This window comes from Tasmannia lanceolata, unplaced genomic scaffold (genome assembly GCF_043159265.1).
Source record: "Tasmannia lanceolata isolate RefF3 unplaced genomic scaffold, GAP_Taslan_0.1 ptg000129l, whole genome shotgun sequence".
In the NCBI taxonomy this organism is placed as follows: domain Eukaryota; kingdom Viridiplantae; phylum Streptophyta; class Magnoliopsida; order Canellales; family Winteraceae; genus Tasmannia; species Tasmannia lanceolata.
Window position 1 is genome coordinate 75001 of NW_027518805.1, and position 7500 is coordinate 82500.

Sequence of the window (7500 nt, forward strand, 5' to 3'; positions counted from 1 at the left end):
ATGGTCCATTCCCCACTATATGCCATGGCCTTGTGCCCATGGTCTTCACAAGACAGCATCCAAGGCGCCTGAAAGGCCAAGGGAGCCCAACCCAGCAATGCCCAGCCAAGGCCAGGCATTCCAGTGCCTACCCGGGCAAAAACGCCCAAAGCATGCCCCATTCGTTAGCCTATCCAGGCAAAAACGCCCAAAACCAGCCCATTCCAGTGCCTATCCGGGGAAAACGCCCAAAGCATGCCCATTCCTTAGCCTATCCAGGCAAAAACGCCCAAAACCAGCACATTCCAGTGCCTATCCGGGCAAAAACGCCCTAAGCCTGCGCATTCCAGCGCCCCGCAGCATGCCACCCTCCTATAGGGTTTGCGCAACCAACCCGCCTAACCACCAGTGGCAACCAAAGGTGCTGTTAGCGACGACTTCTGAAGACGCAACGAGACGCGACGGGTTTGCGCCCAGACGCGACGAGGCGATGCGGGATCTGCGCCCAACCGTGCCTACACCCGCCGACTTGATGCGGGAGCTGCTGGCCCAAGCATGCCTAGCGTGCAAGGCCTGCGTGCAAGGCTAGTGTGCAAGGCTCGTGGGCAAGGCTAGTGCGCAAGGCTAGTGCCCAAGGTCTGTGTGCAAGGCTAGTGCCCAAGGCTAGTGAGCATGGCCTGTGTGCAAGGCTAGTGTGCAAGGCTTGTATGCAAGGCTAGTGTGCAAGGCTGGTGTGCAAGGCTTGTGGGCAAGGCTGGTGCGCAAGGCTAGTTCCCAAGGGTTGTGTGCAAGGCTAGTGCCCAAGGCAAGTGCGCAAGGCTCGTGCCCAAAGCTAGTGCGCAAGGCTTGTGTGCAAGGCTACTGCGATGGGCCAGTGCCCAAGGCTTGTGAGCAAGGCTTGTATGCATGGCTTGTGTGCAAGGCTAGCGTCCAAGGCTTGTGCGCATGGCTTGTGCGCAAGGCTTGTGTCCAAGGCTTTTGTGCAAGGCTCGTGCGCAAGGCTAGTGTGCAAGGCTTGTGCGCATTGGCAGGTAGCCCACCAGCATGCACGATCCAAATGCCACTCACGCGACAACACGGTGCCAAGCCGGGCATGGTGTGCACTCAAAACCAATCAACGGACAGAGGTCATGCGTCATGGGGGGGATCTAGCAAGGCCATGGGGAAGGTCATGGAGGACCTTGGAAGCAAGCGCAAGACGAGAGCGAATCGAACAAGGGGCCAGGACGGGGCCTTGTGCCCATGGTCTTCGCAAGACAGCGTCCAAGGCACCCGAAAGCCCAAGGGAACCCAAACCCGGCCGACACTTGCAATCGCACATGCTCTCTGCAACACACCATCAATGCCGCCCAACGGGGCCAGCACGAGCAGTCCTCCGCGGTCCCCTGGCCCTGCGCACGTTTGTCTTCGAAACCGAGCATCAATGCCACAGAAAGTGCCGGGGCGCCAGCTGGAGCCATCATCCGCGTTGCCATGGCTCGCTTGGCCTTGGCTTGCCAGGCCCCGACACGAGCAATCGCGCATTTTCTTTGCAACCGACCATCAATGCCGCCCAACGGGGCCAGCACGAGCAGTCATCCGCGGTCCCCTGGCCCTGCGCACGTTTGTCTTTGAAACCGAGCATCAATGCCACAGAAAGTGCCGGGGCGCCAGCTGGAGCCATCATCCGACGTGCCATGGCTCTGGTCCCATGGTCTTCGCAACCGAGCATTCGTGACACCCGCGGGGCCAGGACACCAACCCTTCCGACACGAGCATTCGCGCATGTTCTTTGGCCACACAACGGCGCCAGCACGAGCAAAATCATCCGCGGTGCGGTGGCCTTGCACGGCCTTTTGTCTTTGGAACCAACCATCAGTGCCACGGGAAGTGCCGGAGTCCCGGCATCCGCGGTGCCAAGTCATTGCGCCCTTGGTCTCTGCAGCGGGGCATGCCGGGCACTCCCAACCATTGCAAGCAAGCAAGCAAGCAAGAAAGAAAGTAAGTAAGTAAGTATTACATATAGGGGCGGGACATGCGGGGAGATCTGCGAAACGTGCATTACGGGGCACACGCGTACCTACCGGGGCATACCCACCCCTATTGGGGCACACGTGTGCATATCGGGGCATACCGGGCCTATCGGGGCACACGCGTACATACCGGGGCATACCGAGCCCTACTGGGGCACACGTGCGCATATCGGGGCGTACCAAGCCTATCGGGGCATACGCATGTATCCCAAGGCATACCGAGTCAATCCGGGCATACGCGTTCATACCGGGGCGTAACGGGCCTATCGGGGCATACTTGGGCATATCCGGGCAAAAAATGCCCAAAACTTGCGCAACCTTGGCAACCGTGGTCCATTCCTCTCTATATGCCTAGCCTTGCCAACCGTGGTCCATTCCTCACTATATGCCATGGCCTTGTGCCCATGGTCTTCCCAAGACAGCGTCCAAGGCCCCCGGAAGGCCAAGGGAGCCCAACCCAGCAATGCCCTGCTATGGCAAGCCAAGGCCAAGCATTCCGGTGCCTATCCGGGCAAAAATGCAATTCCTCTCTATATGCCTAGCCTTGGCAACCGTGGTCCATTCCCCACCATATGCCATGGCCTTGTGCCCATGGTCTTCCCAAGACAGTGTCCAAGGCGCCCGGAAGGCCAAGGGAGCCCAACCCAGCAATGCCCTGCTTTGGCAAGCCAAGGCCAAGCATTCCGGTGCCTAACCTTGGCAACCGTGGTCCTTTCCTCACCATATGCCATGGCCTTGTGCCCATGGTCTTCGCAAGACATCGTCCAAGGCGCCCAAAAGGCCAAGGGAGCCCAACCCAGCAATGCCTTGCTAGGACAAGCCAAGGCCAAGCATTCCGGTGCCTATCCGGGCAAAAACGCCCAAAGCATGCCCATTCCTTAGCCTATCCAGGCAAAAACGCCCAAAATCTGCACATTCTAGTGCCTATACGGGCAAAAACGCCCACCAGCATGCCACCCTCCTATAGGGTTTGCGCAACCAACCAGCCTAACCACCAGTGGCAACCAAAGGTGCTGTTAGCGACGACTTCTGAAGACGCAACGAGACGCGACGTGTTTGCGCCCAGACGCGACGAGACGATGCGGGATCTGCGCCCAAGAATGCCTAGACCCGTCGACTTGATGCGGGATCAGCTCGCCCAAGCATGCCTAGTGTGCAAGGCCTGTGTGCAAGGCTAGTGTCCAAGGCTAGTGTGCAAGGCTCATGTGGAACGCTAGTGCGCAAGGCTAGTGCCCAAGGCTTGTGTGCCAGGCCCGTGTGCAAGGCTAGTGTCCAGGGCTTGTGTGCATTGCTTGAGTGCAAGGCTTGTGTGCATTGCTCGAGTGCATGGCTTGTGTGCAAGGGTTGTGCGCAAGGCTAGTGTGCGGGGCTTGTGCGCATGGCTAATGTGCACGGCTTGTGTGCATGGCTACCGTGCAAGGCTAGTTTGCATGGCTAGGGTGCAAGGCTCGCATGCGAGGCTAGTGTGCAAGGCTGCGTGCAAGGGAAGCGTGCAGGGCGAGTGTGCGAGGCCACTGTGCACGGCGCCAGCACTAGCGAGCCATCATCCGCGTTGCCATGTGTCACGGGGAAACAGTTCAGGACACAACCGGTATTAGAATCCATCTCGCCTCGTCTCGTTGCGTCTTGGAAATGCGTTGTTTATAGCACCTTTGGTCGCCACTGGTGGTTAAGGGGGTTGGTTGGCCAAACACTATAGGAGGAGGTGACCCTGTGACTTGTGACTTCTCCCCCGTTAGGCCCAGCAGGTGTGGGCAGGAGCCTTGGTGGCTTGCTCATGGGTTGCAAGAGGACTTGCTTGTGCATCTGTTGCACACAGTAGGAAATCATACTTCAACTCGTAGGCGTGCCCTAAGGGAGCTTTGGGTGCGGACTGCGAGCTATCCATAGGGATGCTCCAGTTTCTTTGGTTGAGGATGGGGGCCAAAGACAGTGCATGTTGGGTTGGGTTCCCACATGCATTGCGCGGCGGACCGGTGCAGGGGGCTACTTATACTGTTTGCCCCTCTGCACCGCGGTACGTCTCGTGGGTAGGCCATTCTCTAGGTCTTCCATGGGTTCGTGCCGGGGCGACTTCGGTTGCCCTCGCGAGGTGTACACCTTGCGGATCAGTCCATGGGGCATCTTGCTCCTTGGATGACCAAGCCCTAGTGCTTGGCGGATTGGTGCGTGGCATCGTCATGCCTCGTACTCGATGGACTTTGCATTAGGCCCCAAGGCCTTATGTTCGATGTACTCGTGATGCAGGCTGATCATGAGTGTGGGTATCAAGAAGCGCATGTCAAGATCTGAGCCAAGTAGCCTGTTGAACAGCTTAGAGTTTGTGTGCACATTTGAAGCATCAAGGGGTGTTGGCGTGCAGGGCCTTTAAAGGCTTGCAGGATTGAAGGCTGGCCCTAGCATTCGTGCATGTTGGGGCGCCGCACGGGTTATTCCGTTGCTCAAATATTTGGCCCGTGACAGTTGGTATCAGAGCAGAATGTCCAAGCTATGTATTCAGAGTGTGCTTTGAGAATTGGTGCCAGATGGTATCTAGTGCCAGATCAGAGCAGTTATGAATCAAGAGTTTTTTTAAGGAGCTATGATACAGTTGGTGTCTGTGTTGGCATAGTTGCAGCAAGTGGCAGTGTTTACGGCTATGATTAGCGCATCTCTAGTGCATGTTGCTTTGCACAAAGGAACGGGAAATGCTTTCTGTTGTGGCGGAGTTGAAAAGAGCTTGAATGTTAGCACACCAAGTTGGAAGTGCTAAGTTGCGGATGTCTTTGAATCTAACACTTTGAAAGTCCATTAGTCAGCCGAAGAAGAGCTAAAATTGCGTGGGTATGTTCCTTTCGGGGGACTCTCCCTTATTCTACTTGAGTCGCGCAACAGAGGCGCGATGGCCTGCAAAGATTAGTACCATCAGTGTTTGTTTAAGCATTGCTCAATGGATTTGCTCGAAGCTTGATACAGTGTTAGAGCTGCAACCATCAGCGAACAGGTTGGCATCTTTCAGTGACCCACCGATGTGTGAGATCGGAAGTGGCAGTTGGGGAGTTGTGAATGCTCCGTTGCAGTGTTGGCTAAACATTGATGTGTTAGCATATGGCCTTAAGGGCTTGCTATGAAAAAAGGGTTGGCTGCTGGTATAAGCCTTCCCCTATCAGATGAGGTGTCGAACGTGTCGGCACCAAAGCGCTCACCGAAGTGAATTTGCTTGCTCAGTGTGATGGCATAACCAGTTTGACGAATTAGCAGACATGCTCAGGATGAAGAGCTGGTCAATGACTGAAGTACTTTTATGGCAGTTCACAATTACAATCGAGCATGCGTGATGCTCTTCTCAGAAAGACCTTGGAACGAACGCCAAGGCCGCTTAGATTTGATAATGGGTTTGCTGTGCTGATATGGGACAGTGTGGTGAGCTCAGATGGCATATGGGCAGACTGTGTTGGTATGGGACGACATGGTATGTTTGTGTGTTTCTTGCTGCTTTAGAATCTCTTAGTTTGTCGAAATTGAAAGGACAGCTCAATCTGAATGATGGAATATTTGGGGTGGTTAGCAGTGTGAGTACTAGCCGCAAGTGCCCAAGGAGACCATTTGTGGCATAAGGGTTGATTGTTCAAATCAAGTTCTATAGTGTTGAACCGAAGCAGGCAAGACTAAGCGTCGCAGTTGATTGATCCCAACAGGGGATTCTTGGCCTCAGGAGGAGGCGAGACTGATGTGGTGGTCTCTTTGCTTGGGAGTGCTTGTGGACTCCGTGGTTGGTTTGCACTTTGCAGGTGGCAAGTGCTGCACTTGGCCGAAAGTGAGGCAGGTGCTGTGCCAAAAGTGGTGGCACATTCAGGGAGAGACGAAGCGGTGCAAGTTGGCCATTTCGGAAGACCACTCCAGAGGAAGCTCGAGTGTAGCTGAGGAGGAACTTGAGAGTTGCTTGAAGAAATGATTCAAGCTGGTCGCTCTGCCCTCATGGAGTTTGGTGGAGTGCTCAGAACCATCATAACCGGTTGTAGGTGAGCCAAAACCTTCAGTGCCGAAAGTGTTGGCACGTTAACCGGTTGTAGGTGAGCCAAAACCTTCCGTGCCGAAAGTGATGGCACGCTACCCGGTTGTAGGTGAGCCAAAACCTTCCATGCCGAAAGTGATGGCGTGTTATCCGGTTGTAGGTGAGCCAAAACCTTCCGTGCCGAAAGTGTTGGCACGTTTTCCGGTTGTAGGTGAGCCAAAACCTTCCATGCCGAAAGTGATGGCGTGTTATCCGGTTGTAGGTGAGCCAAAACCTTCCGTGCCGAAAGTGGTGGCACGTCATCCGGTTGTAGGTGAGCCATAACCTTCCGTGCCGAAAGTGATGGCACGTCATCCACAGCGTTTGTAGGCACCGTCAGAAAACCTTCGCCTAGTTTGATGGAGTCCGGGAAAACCATCGTTGTCGAAGATAACTCCAGCAGAGCTATAGTGCAGTGATTGGCAGAACTTGAGGCAGTGTGGTATGCAGTAGAAGTCAGAATACGCTGATTGTCGAAGTACCCGTGGCAGCTGCTTTCAAGATTGAGAAGTCATCGTTATTGTGGAACTGAGCTTCATAGAGCGTTCAGTGTCGACGAGGACGTCGACGTTATCAGGTGGGGGAGTGTCACGGGGAAACAGTTCAGGACACAACCGGTATTAGAATCCATCTCGCCTCGTCTCGTTGCGTCTTGGAAATGCGTTGTTTATAGCACCTTTGGTCGCCACTGGTGGTTAAGGGGGTTGGTTGGCCAAACACTATAGGAGGAGGTGACCCTGTGACTTGTGACTTCTCCCCCGTTAGGCCCAGCAGGTGTGGGCAGGAGCCTTGGTGGCTTGCTCATGGGTTGCAAGAGGACTTGCTTGTGCATCTGTTGCACACAGTAGGAAATCATACTTCAACTCGTAGGCGTGCCCTAAGGGAGCTTTGGGTGCGGACTGCGAGCTATCCATAGGGATGCTCCAGTTTCTTTGGTTGAGGATGGGGGCCAAAGACAGTGCATGTTGGGTTGGGTTCCCACATGCATTGCGCGGCGGACCGGTGCAGGGGGCTACTTATACTGTTTGCCCCTCTGCACCGCGGTACGTCTCGTGGGTAGGCCATTCTCTAGGTCTTCCATGGGTTCGTGCCGGGGCGACTTCGGTTGCCCTCGCGAGGTGTACACCTTGCGGATCAGTCCATGGGGCATCTTGCTCCTTGGATGACCAAGCCCTAGTGCTTGGCGGATTGGTGCGTGGCATCGTCATGCCTCGTACTCGATGGACTTTGCATTAGGCCCCAAGGCCTTATGTTCGATGTACTCGTGATGCAGGCTGATCATGAGTGTGGGTATCAAGAAGCGCATGTCAAGATCTGAGCCAAGTAGCCTGTTGAACAGCTTAGAGTTTGTGTGCACATTTGAAGCATCAAGGGGTGTTGGCGTGCAGGGCCTTTAAAGGCTTGCAGGATTGAAGGCTGGCCCTAGCATTCGTGCATGTTGGGGCGCCGCACGGGTTATTCCGTTGCTCAAATATT